The sequence below is a fragment of the Rhinoderma darwinii genome, chromosome 1, assembly GCF_050947455.1.
Source record: "Rhinoderma darwinii isolate aRhiDar2 chromosome 1, aRhiDar2.hap1, whole genome shotgun sequence".
NCBI classification, from domain to species: domain Eukaryota; kingdom Metazoa; phylum Chordata; class Amphibia; order Anura; family Rhinodermatidae; genus Rhinoderma; species Rhinoderma darwinii.
Window position 1 is genome coordinate 301,076,401 of NC_134687.1, and position 12,414 is coordinate 301,088,814.

Below are 12,414 nucleotides of genomic sequence, written 5' to 3' on the forward strand. Positions count from 1 at the left end.
AAGCTGTGTAGTTTTACTCAGCATATCCGCCTAGTGTGTCCCTTATGATGTCGCTCCTGGAGCTGCTGCCGGTCTCTAAATAGGCAGTTGGTCCAGTAGAATTTGGAATTATTTTTTTTTGTGAACCAGCTTAAAAAAATACAAAACTTTGGTGTTAGGGCCTGTTCACATCACTGTTCGCTTCCGTTCCGGGGTTCCATCTGAGGTTTCTGTCGGGTGAACCCCGCAACGGAAAGTAAAAGTGATAGCACAGCTTCCGTTTCCATCACCATTAGCGCAGTCGACTGCGCTATTAATTCCGTCCGAAAACCAGCCGGAATGGTGACGAACGGAAACCATTAGCGATGTTTCCGTCACCATTGAGATCAATGGTGACTGAAACGGAAGCTGTGCTGTCACTTTCACTTTCCGTTGCGGGGTTCACCCGACAGAAACCTCAGACGGAACCCCGGAGCGGTGGTTCGTCACCATTCCGGCTGGTTTTCGGACGGAATTAATAGCGCAGTCGACTGCGCTAATGGTGATGGAAACGGAAGCTGTGCTATCACTTTTACTTTCCGTTGCGGGGTTCACCCGACAGAAACCTCAGACGGAACCCCGGAGCGGAAGCGAACGGTGATGTGAACAGGCCCTAACACAAAAGTTTTGTATTTTTTTAAGCTGGTTCACAAAAAAAAATAATTCCAAATTCTACTGGACCAACTGCCTATTTAGAGACCGGCAGCAGCTCCAGGAGCGACATCATAAGGGACACACTAGGCGGATATGCTGAGTAAAACTACACAGCTTATCCCGGGAGCCGCAGGGAATTCTGCCAGCAAAACCGCACCAAATAGTGGCGCAGGTTTCGTGAGGCGTGTCCGCTGCGGGAATCCTGCAGGGAAAAAAAAGTTTAGACTTGCCCCGGCCGTAGTCCTGGTGACGCGTCTCTCTCTTCTGAACGTAGCCCCGCCTCCTGGGATGACGCTGTAGACCATGTGACCGCTGCAGCAGTCACATGGGATGAAACGTCATGACAGGAGGCCGGGCTGCGCTAAGAATAGAGGATCGCGTCACCAGGACTACGGCCGGGGCAAGTCTAAACTTTATCAATTTAAAAAAGTACCTTTTTTTTCTTCTCTTGTGTGATTTTTGCGGCAGAACCGCAGCATTTCCGCAACAGAGGAGCAGCGATTCCACAGAATACATTGACATGCGACTTAAAAAGCCAAAGCCACACTGCAGGTCCATTATTTTTGCAGCGTGTGGATGAGATTTGTTCATATCTGACCCACTCTGCTGCGACTGTGATACGCTACGGATTATCCACAATAAAATGTGTTGCATAAAATCCGCAGTGTTCATGCCTAGTGTGTTCCTACCCTAAGGCCGGATTTACACAAGCGTGTGCTTTTTGCACGCGCAAAAAACGTGGCGTTTTGCGCATGCAAAAGGTCCATAACAGCTCCGTGTGTCAGCAGCGTATGATGCGTGGCTGCGTGATTTTCGCGCAGCCGCCATCATTATGACACTCTGTTTGTATGTTTGTAGCACGTGGTGCTTTTCTAATTTCATTCATAGTTTATACGGCTGCGGAAGTGCTGGGCGTGATTTTCACACACCCATTGACTTCAATGGGTGCGTGATGCGCGAACAATGCACCAATATAGGACATGTCGTGAGTTTTACGCAGCGGACACACGGACACACGCTGCGTGAAAATCACTGACAGTCCGCACGGCCCCATAGAGTAACATAGGTCCGTGCGAGGCACGTGAAAATCACGCACGTTGCACGGACGTATTACACGTTCGTCTGAATAAGCCCTAACAATAAGGCCCAGTTCACAGAGTTTTTGGGCCTTGATATTGACTCGGACACTGCGTCAGAATCAGCACCAAACAACTTCCAAAACCGCCTCCCATTGATTTAATCTGAAATCAATGGGAGCCAGTCGCGGAAAAAAGAAAAAGCAGCACGTCCTTTCTTGCCGCGGTTCTGCCTCTGACCTCCCATCTAAATCAATGGGAGGCAGAAAATGCATTTTTCGCTGCGTTTTTTGTCTGCTGTCCTCAATCGCCGCGAGCAAAAAACGCAGCAAAAAAACGCGGCAAGATAGTGTGGGCAGGGCAAAATCTGCCTCAAAATTCTTTAAGGAATTTTGAGGCAGATTTTTTTTTGCCTGCAAAATACTGTGTGAACAGGGCCATACATAAACAACACTTTGAGATAATTTACTCACTGTCAGAAGAGCTGCTCCCACTCCAGTCCTCTTCCGGCGATGTCTTCCAGGGGAGGTCTTCGGTCCAGACGTCCAGTCCTTCACCTCCAGCCAGGCTCCAGGTAAGTTTTGTCCATGTGTGTCCGCGGCTGCGCGCGCTTCGTTCGCGGGTGCGCGCGCTTCGTTTGCGGGTGCGCGCGCGGTCGATCGCGGGTGCGCGCGCGGGCGGTCTCCAGTGCGGGCGTTCGTGGATGCGCGCTCGCGAGTGCGCACGCACGGCAGTTTCATTGTGCGCGCGATCGGGTGCGCGCGCGGGCGGACGGTTTGACGGCCCCCCATGACGAGGGGAGGGGGCCCGCAGCAGCAGCAGCAGCTCACGACATTCTTTTGGTGAAAAAAACGGGCCCCATTGCAGGGGCCCGTTTTTTCCTACCAAAAGAATGTCGAGGCAGTTGCCGGGCCCCCCTTTCAATTAGCTTTGGCCGGGCCCCTCACACCACTACCCCTAATACCCCCCTGATGGCGGCCCTGCTTACATACATGCTGCACACGTCACTCACACATTATATACATGCCAGGTGCACATTAACCATACCTTATATACATGCTGCATATGTGTCACTCACACATTAGATATATGACGCAGACACCACTAACAGTTTACATATGCCGTGCACATGCCACTCACTCAGATGCCTAGCACACACACCACTCAACATTATATTAATACTGCATCTACGTCACTTACACACACCTATATTCCACACACACATGCCACTTATACTATAAATAGATGCTGTACACGTCACTCCCACATTAGATTCTTGCCGCACACGACACTTACACATTTATACATTATATATATGCCGCGCATGCGACACTTACACATTACTCACACCTTACATACATGCTGCATACGTGTCACTTACATTAGACACATGCCGCAGACACCACTAATACTTTATATATGCCGCACACATGCCACTCACTCAGATTCATACTACTCACACACTATATACACGCCACTCATACATTCTATACATATCTCTCTCATACATAAGATACTCCCTGCACACACGTCATTCACACATGGCAATCAAGTGCACATTTCACTCACCTTACAACATCACCCAAACCCTTTAATTACACTGCAATAGTACTTAGCTGCTTTCTTTTGCAGGTAAGACACTGGCACCCTCGCATCAGGCCCATGGCACAGTAAGGCTCCGCCCACATGCCCCCACAGATCCATTAAGCTCTGTCAACTGTGCTATTGGTTCCGTCAAGAACGGAACCCTGTCACAACGGTGACAGACGGAAACCATTAGCTAGGTTTCCATCACCATTGATAACAATAGTGAGGGAAACGGAAGCTGAGGTTTCCGTTTGCTTTCCGCTGAGGGGTTGACCCGACGGAAACCTCCGATGGAACCCCTCAACGAAAGGGCAACGGTGATGTGAACAGGCCCTAACAATAACCCTCTGCAATTCTAAAGGCAATTTTACACCAGCCTATAATCGGCCGATGCAGCGAGCGCCGATGAACGAGACATCGTTCATCGGCGCTAGTTTGCTCTTGTCACATGGAACTATGGATGGGGACGAGCGGTCGTTACTCCGACCACTCGTCCCCATACATTATTATCATGTCGGCAGCGCGTCTCCCTGTTTACACAGGAGGATGTGCTGCCGACAACGATAATATTTAACTTTTTTAAAACGATACGACCAGCAGATGATTGAGCGTTTGCTCGTTCACCTGCTGATTGCTGCTGTGTTTACACAGGAAAATTATCGGGAACGAGCTTTCTGTAAACGCTCATCTGCCCAATAATCGCCCAGTGTAAAACCCTCTTAAGGCTATGTTCACACGGGGTATTTTGCAGGAGGAATATCTGCCTCAAAATTCAGTTTGGAAGTTTGAGGCAGATATTCCTCTGCCTGCACGCCGATTTTCGCTGAGTTTTTCTCGCCGTTTTTCGCCCGCGGCCATTGAGCTCCGCGGGCATAAAACCGCGCAAAATACGCTTTCTCTGCCTCCCATTGAAGTCAATGGGAGGTCAGAGGCGGAAGCGCCCGAAGATAGGGCATGTCGCTACTTTTTCCCGCGAGGCAGTTTTACTGCTCGCGGGAAAAAGACGCCGACGCCTCCGATTAAAATCAATGGGAGACATTTTCGGGCCGTTTTTGCCGAGTTTTGCGACGCGGTTTCCCCGTCAAAAAACTCAGCAAAATACCCCGTGTGAACATAGCCTTAATCGAATAGACCCTAGGCGCTGGCGATGACATGCTAAGACAAGCTTAGCATAGTCTTTATATGATCTTGGCCCCAGTTTTACAGTTATGGTTCCATAAATGGGCACCTAACACACGAATACTAATTTGCGGCCATTGTTGTAGGGAATGTTGTGGTCTGCCTCCTAGACTCTAATGATTATGCTTTGCAGGCAGCACCCTAATTAATTTACACCAGAAGTTGTTGGAAACTATAGCGGAAATCTATGCCAGCTCATAGCTTGCACATGGACAGCACAAGATGCAACAAATTTATTGAGAGGCGTGTGGGTTTTAATACATATGTTGCATCGCACTCCTATGGGACTACGCCATTCTATGTAAATTTGCCCCATTGTGGTGCATGTTATTGATCTGAACAAGATCAGGGTTGACACCTGAGAAGATATAGTTTGTCCGTTGACACAATACATTTTTGGTGAGTGCTTCCTAATGTCCAATGATTTTTTGAAGATCAAGTCCGATTAAATTATTAGCTAAACAAAGAAATGTCAGACATTTTATTGTTAAAATGTCAAACTAAGGGCCCATTCACACAAGCGCAAATCTCTTCCGTGTGCTGCGCATGGAAATCACGCACAGCACACGGACCCATTGATTTCAATGGGGCCGTTCACACATGCGTGAGTTTTCCTGCAGCAAGAGTCCGGGTCAATGGGTGCGTGAAAACCACACACTGCACACGATGCGTGATTTGTGCATCAATTCCATAAAAAAGTGCAAAGCACACTGATGCATAACGCAACACACATGGGCCAGATTTACGTGTGTTTTTGACGTGCGTGAATCTGACACACTCGTCTGAATGTAGCCTAAGACAAAATTAGAAAATATTTCGGACACAGTTTTATAAAATCAATGGATCTCTATAACGAACACATATCTGTGTAATCCTGTAAGTTTAAGGTGGTGTCATGCTGCCTCCTTGTGGCTAACTGAGTGTATATACATTTCTTAAAGGGGTATTCCCATCTTATAATGTTATGACGTATCACAAGGATATGCCATAACATTATGATCGGTGTGGGTCCCAGCCATCCACTGCACAGAGGATCGCGTGGGTCGCAGTAATCAGAGCTGCACCGATAAATAAGGGATCTCATATCCTAACAATATGCCATTACTTACTATGTGAAAAGTACTATAGTTTAGTAATACAACAGTTAATTAAAAGCTATAAAGCCTTACCTTATTTTTTTGGAATTCCGTTTTTACTTTGGACCCTGATTAAAAAAAAAAAGTTCTTGATACTAGTCCTTCTCAATGAATTAGAATATCATCAAAAAGTTAATTTATTTCAGTAATTCAATTCAAAAAGTGAAACTCATATATTATATAGATTCATTACACACAGAGTGATCTATTTCCAGCATTTTTCTCTTTTAATGTTGATGATTATGGCTAATTGTTAATGAAAACCCAAAATTTTGTGTCTCAGAAAATTAGAATATACAAGCCCAATTTCAAAAATGATTTTTAACCCCTTAAAGAGGCTCTGTCACCAGATTCTCAAATCCCTATCTCCTATTGCATGTAATCGGCGCTGCAATGTAGAGAACAGTAACGTGTTTTTTTTTAAAAAAATGTTAATTTTTGGCCAAGTTATGAGCTATTTTATATTTATGCAAATGAGGTTTGAAATGGACAACTGGGCGTTTTTTTTTCCGTTATGTCCAACTGGGCGTGTATTGTGTTTTTAACTGGGCGTGTTTACGTGTATGACGCTGACCAATCAGTGACCAGTCAGCATCATACACTCATCTCCATTGATTTACACAGCAGCGATGTGCAGCCACATACACAGAGATTAACGTTACTGCAGTGTCCTGATAATGAATACACATGAAATCCAGCCTGGACGTCATGTCATGCAATAGGAGATAGGGATTTGAGAATCTGGTGACAGAGCCTCTTTAAGGACGCAGCCTTGTTAAGGCTCAGAGCCCATTTTTCAAATCTGACATATTTCACTTTATGTGGTAATAACGTCAGAATGCTTAAACCTATCCAAGCGATTCTGAGATTGTTTTCTCGTGACACATTGGGCTTTATGTTAGTCATAAAATTTGGACGATATATTCAGTGTTTATTGGTGAAAAATTGCAAAATTTTGAGAAAATTTACATTTTTCAGAATTTAAATGCATCTGCTTGTAAAACAGACGGTTATACCACCCAAAATAGTTACTAGTTCACATTTCCCATATGTCTACTTTAGATTGGCATAGTTTTTTTTAACATTATTTTATTTTTCTTGGACGTTACAAGGCTTAGAACATAAACAGCAATTTCTCATATTTTTAAGAAAATTTCAAAAGCCTTTTTTTTAAGGTACCTGTTCAGTTCCGAAGTGGCTTTGAGGGGCCTATGTATTAGAAACCCCCATGAAACACCCCATTTTGAAAACTAGACCCCTCAAAGTATTCAAAACAGCAATTAGAAAGTTTATTTAACCCTTTAGGCATTTCACAGGAATTAAAGCAAAGTAGAGGTGAAATTTGCAAATTTAATTTTTCTTGCTGAATTTCAGTTGTATTCAATTTTTTTCTGTAACACAGAAGGTTTTACCAGAGAAACACTACTAAATATGTATTGTCCAGATTCTGCAGTTTTTAGAAATGTCCCACATGTGTCTCTAGTGCGCTCGTGGACTAAAACACAAGCCCCAGAAGCAAAGAAGCACGTAGTACATTTTGAGGCCTCTTTTTTTATTAGAATATATTTTAGGCAGCATGCCAGGTTTGAAGAGGTGTTGAGGTACCAAAGCAGTAGAAATCCCACAAAAGTGACCCCATTTCGGAAACTACACCCCTCAAGGAATTCATTTATGGTTGTTGTTACAATTTTGACCCCACAGTTTTTACACAGCACGTATTTGAATTGGGCTGTGAATTTAAAAAAAATGACATTTTTTCCAATAAGATGTCATTTTTGATAAAAATTTCTTATTTTCACACCCCCATTTTGTTGCCCAATTTGTCCTGAGTGCAGCAATACCCCATTTGTGGTGATAAACTTCCGTTTGGGCCCATGGGAGGGCTCAGAAGGAAAGGAGCGCTATTTGTTCTTTGGAGTCCAGATTTTGCTGGATTGGTTTTCGGGTGCCATGTCGCATTTGCAGAGCCCCAGAGGTATCAAAGCAATGAAAACCTACCAGAAGTGACCCCATTTTGTAAACTACACCCCTCAAGGAATTCATTTATTGGTGTTGTGACCATTTTGACCCCATAGTTTTTTCACATAACTTATTTGAATTGGGTTGGGAATTCAAACAAAAATTTTTTTTTCCAATAATATGTAGTTTTGGCTGAAAATTTCTTATTTTCACAAGAAATAAAATACCCCATTTTGTTTCCCAAATTTGTCCTGAGTGCGGCAATGCCCAATTTGTGGTGATAAACTGACGTTTGGGCCCATGGGAGGGCTTAGAAGGAAAGGACCACCATTTGGCCTACAGGGGATTTTCTGGTGCAGAGTCATGTATGCAGAAGCCCCTGAGGTACCAGTACAGTTGAAACCCCCAAGAAGTGACCCCGTTTTAAAAACTACACCCCTTAAGGCATTCATCTAGAGGTGTAGTGAGCATTTTTACCAGAGACATACACCCCATAAACTGTAATGTGGGTTCTCACGGGTATGGCAATACCCTCAATGTGGCTGTTATCAGCTGCCTGGGCACACAGCAGGGCTGAGAAGGGAAAGACGAGGGGGATAAGATGTGCGGAGTGCATCAGGGTAAGTAAAACTGGGGTAGATTAATAATCAAGGGATGTATGATACATTTTGAAGCACTCTTTCATACAGAGCCTTAGTTTTTCGGGACACGTGTCACATTTATATATTGTGTCCTCCCTTATCCCCCTCTTATAGCAGACTTTGTACCTCTTTTGACTTTTTCCTTTCTTGCCAGTTTGGGGAATTTCTCCTGGAAAGTGTTGCCCTGGTACAATGTGTGTGGCCTCGCTTCCAGAAGTACTGGGTGCCCCCCCTTCTTGGTCCCTAAAAATTTGTTTCTTGATAACCACCTCTTGAAATTCCAAGAAAGTTCCCGTCTGGCCTGCACATCGACGTAGCACGTACACATTGTACAATGCCATCTGTATGATGTGCCCGGCCAGCTTCTTATACCACACTGCATGGCGCTGTAGGGCTTCAGGGCTTGATCTGACAAGTCCACCCCTCCCATGTACCTATTGTAGTCCAGGATGCAGTCTGGTTTGGGGGTCTCTGTACTGGTACCTCGTACTGGTACATGGGTACTGGTGTGACATCTCTCTTGCCCTTGTACTTGACACACAATATGTTGCTGCTGGATTGTGCCCTCCTCTCACCCCTTCTGAGTGTTTGCCCAAGCAGAGTCTTAGGGAGGCCTCTCAGATTTCTTCTAGCAGTGCCGCATGCCGCAGGACTTCTGGAAGCGAGGCACTTGAAGAGTGGGACGCTGGTATAAAAATTATCCAGGTAGAGGTGGTAACCCTGGTCCAGCAGTGGGTGCACCAAATCCCACACAATTTTTGCATTAACTCCCAGTAAGGGGGGGCATTCTGGCGGCTGAGCACTGGTGTTCTTCCCTTCATATATCCTAAATTTGTAGGTATACCCTGATGCACTCTCACATAGCTTATACATCTTCACACCATACCTTGCCCTCTTACCCGGCAGGTACTGGCGGAATTGAAGCCTCCCTTTAAAATGTACCAGGGACTCATCAATAGAAATACACGTCTCGGTGGTGTATGCTTGGGAAAATCGGGCACTGAAACGGTCTATAGGGGTCATCTTGGAGTAGGCAATGCTCATTAGGAGAAGCAAAGTATTGCCTCGTTTTTTGTTTTTTTTAGGTTCCAGTTCAGTTCTGAAGTTGCTTTGAGGGGCCTATATATTAGACACCCCCATCAAACACCCCATTTTAGAAACTAGACCCCTCAAAGTATTCACAACAGCATTTAGAAAGTTTATGAACTCTTTAGGTGTTTCACAGGAATTTAGAGCAAAGTAGAGGTGAAATTTACATATTTATTTTTGTCAGAATATCCTTTTTATACAATTTTTTTCTAAAACACAAAAGGTTTTACCAGAGAAATGCAACTTTATACTTATTGCCCATATTCTTCAGTTTAGAGAAATATCCCACATGTGGCCCTAGTGCGGTAATGAACTGAAGCACCGGCCTCCGATGCAAAGAAGCACCTAGTGGATTTTGAGGCCTCTTTCTTATTAGGCACCATGTCCGGTTTGAAGAGGTCTTGTGGTGCCAAAACAGTGGAAACACCCCAAAAGTGACCCCATTTTGGAAACTAGACCCCTTGAGGAATCCATTGTAGTTTTCTTGGGGTGCATGCGACTTTTTGATCAGTGTTTATTCTATTTTTAGGTGGCGTGGTGACTAAAAAAACAGCAATTCTACTATTGTTTTTTTATTCTATTTTTTTTTACAGCGTTCACCGTGCGCTATAAATGACATTCATTTTATTCTGCAGGGCGATACAATTATGGCGATACCATATGTTTATAGTTTTTTTTATGTCTTATGGTGTTTGCACAATAAAATACGTTTTGTAAAAAATCATTCACTTTTTGTGTTACCTTATTCTAATAAAGCCGTGCGAGGACTTATTTTTTGCGTAACTGTAGTTTCGATCAGAACCATTTTTAGGTACATGCGACTTTTAGATCTCTTTTTATTCCATTTTTTGGGAGGTGAAGTGACCAAACAATTGTGATTGTGGTACGGTTTATTATTATTTTCTTTTACAGCGTTCACCGTGCGGGATAAATAATTAAATAATTTTGTAGTTCAGGCCGTTACGGACGCGGCGATACAAATTATGTATAGTTTATTTGTTTATCTATTTTTATTAATAATAAAAGAACTGATAGGGGAATAGGGGGGATTTTTACGTTTATTACTTTTAAAACTTTTATTTTCTTATTTTTACACAACTTCTTTTAACTTTTTTTTTACTGTATTACTTTGTCCCACTAGGGGACTTGAGGGCAGGAGGCCCTGATCGCTATTCTAATACACTGCACTTCATGCGTAGTGCAGTGTATCAGAGCGGTCAGCTACTCACTGACAGCAAGCATTGTGGGTCCTGACTTTGTCTGGACCCACTAGGCTTCCGTCGATGGCATAGCCGGACACCATTGTTTGGTGTCCGGTTGCCATAGTAACCATCGTCGGCCACTATCGTGTAGCAGGCCGGCGATGGTAGCTTAACCCCTAAAAAGTTGCGATCTCTATTGAACGCGGCTTTTAAGGGGGTTAATCAGCGGGGACACAGCGATCGGTCCCCGCTGTAGGAGCTGCGGCAGCTGCTGTACGAGACAGCTGCTGTCGCAGCTCCTGTATGTGTCGGGAGGACGCCCGAAACGGCCGTTACTCCCGTGACGTACTATGAGGTCATGGAGCGCGAACGATACAGCTACCATGACCTAATAGTACGTCCAGGAGCGGGAAGGGGTTAATACTGAAATGTTGGCCTACTGAAAAGTATGTACAGTATATGCATGCAATACTTGGTCGGGGCTCCTTTTACATGAATTACTGCATCAATGCGGCATGGCATGGAGGCGATCAGCCTGTGGCACTGCTGAGGTGTTATGGAAGCCCAGGTTACTTTGATAGCGGCCTTCAGTTCGTCTGCATTGTTGCATTGTTTGCATGGTTGCAGCAATTCATGCAAAAGGAGCCCCGACCAAGTATTGAGGGCATATACTGTACATACTTTTCAGTAGGCCAACATTTCGGTATTAAAAATCATTTTTGAAATTGGGCTTATATAATATTCACATTTTCTGAGACACTAAATTTTGGGTTTTTATTAACTGTTACCATAATCATCAACATTAAAAGTAAAAAATGCTGGAAATAGATCATGGTGTGTAATTAATCTTTATAATATATGAGTTTCACTTTTTGAATTTAATTACTGAAATAAATTAACTTTTTGATGATATTCTAATTCATTGAGAAGGACTAGTATATGTCCCTCATTGCTACTTCTTATCAGGATGGGATTTTTGTCTCCCAAATTCTAATCTTGGGCTGCTAGCCTCTGATTTATATTAATTTAGCAATCCATCATGGTTATCTTTACCTGCATACTCTTTCTTATATCTTTACCCCCTGACCAACAGTTTTTATGGTCTTGAAAAAGATCACATAGGAACAAGTTCTGTGATTTTAGTGGATCTGTCTTGGCATGAGAGTGGTTTTCCCTGCTCAATCAAATACCACATCAGAAAACCAGCTTTCACATAGCAATAACATCATTGTCATCATTAACTATCTGAACCTCAGAGCCCAAAATCATTCACTTACAGTCAGTGGGAAACCTTCCACTGCAAATCTGCAAGTAGAGAACTCAGGACCTCTATCGGCAGTCTAACTAAATTAGAGATCATATCAATCTGTTGTAGTAAAAAAACAAAAAAAGTCTATTCAAGGAAATTTTACTAGAGCTACCTCCATATGTTGAGTCATGCAGTATACCATGTCTGAAGAGTTTGTACCATCTTGACCCAGTCAACTAGCTAAACCCCATTTATTTTCTTCTGCAGAACATTAAGGAAAGTATAATTTTATTTCCTTCATAATAATTTTATTTCCTTTATTCCTGACCAAAGTACACCCCTTTACTTCAACAAAATGGAAACTTATTGCATTACTGACTATTAATATAATGCAGAGGATAGACATAATGCTGTTAACATGCAACTGGGAAAGAGTATAAGCTGATATCATTACTGAGAAAACCGCTCTCTGGTTTGGACAACCCTTTTTCATTTGATGGACCTCCCCCTCCCAATAACTAGTGGGTGCCCAATGATGCTGCAGGAGAAAGAACCATTGGCCTCGAATCACACATGCAGTTTAAAGGGTAACTTTCAAAAAACTTCTGACATGTCAGAAGTTTT